The sequence below is a fragment of the Cyprinodon variegatus genome, unplaced genomic scaffold (assembly GCF_000732505.1).
Source record: "Cyprinodon variegatus isolate N-32 unplaced genomic scaffold, C_variegatus-1.0 Scaffold18, whole genome shotgun sequence".
Taxonomy (NCBI): Eukaryota; Metazoa; Chordata; class Actinopteri; order Cyprinodontiformes; family Cyprinodontidae; genus Cyprinodon; species Cyprinodon variegatus.
Window position 1 is genome coordinate 2,376,764 of NW_015150471.1, and position 485 is coordinate 2,377,248.

Sequence of the window (485 nt, forward strand, 5' to 3'; positions counted from 1 at the left end):
CTTTAATCACAGAAATCTGACTTTAATCTTAGAATTCTGACTTTTCCCTCGGAATTAAGACTTTAATCTCAGAATTCTGACTTTAACCTTAGAATTCCGACTTTAATCACAGAAATCTGACTTTAATCTTAGAATTCTGACTTTTCCCTCGGAATTAAAACTTTAATCTCAGAATTCTTACTTAAATCTTAGAATTCTGACTTTTCCCTTAGAATTAAGACTTTAATCTCAGAATTCTGACTTTAACCTTAGAATTCCGACTTTAATCACAGAAATCTGACTTTAATCTTAGAATTCTGACTTTTCCCTTAGAATTAAGACTTTAATCTCAGAATTCTGACTTTAACCTTAGAATTCCGACTTTAATCACAGAAATCTGACTTTAATCTCAGAATTCTGACTTTTTTTTCTCAGAATTTTGACTTTAATCTTAGAATTCTGACTTTTTCCTGAGAATTCTGACTTTAATCTTGGAATTCCGACTT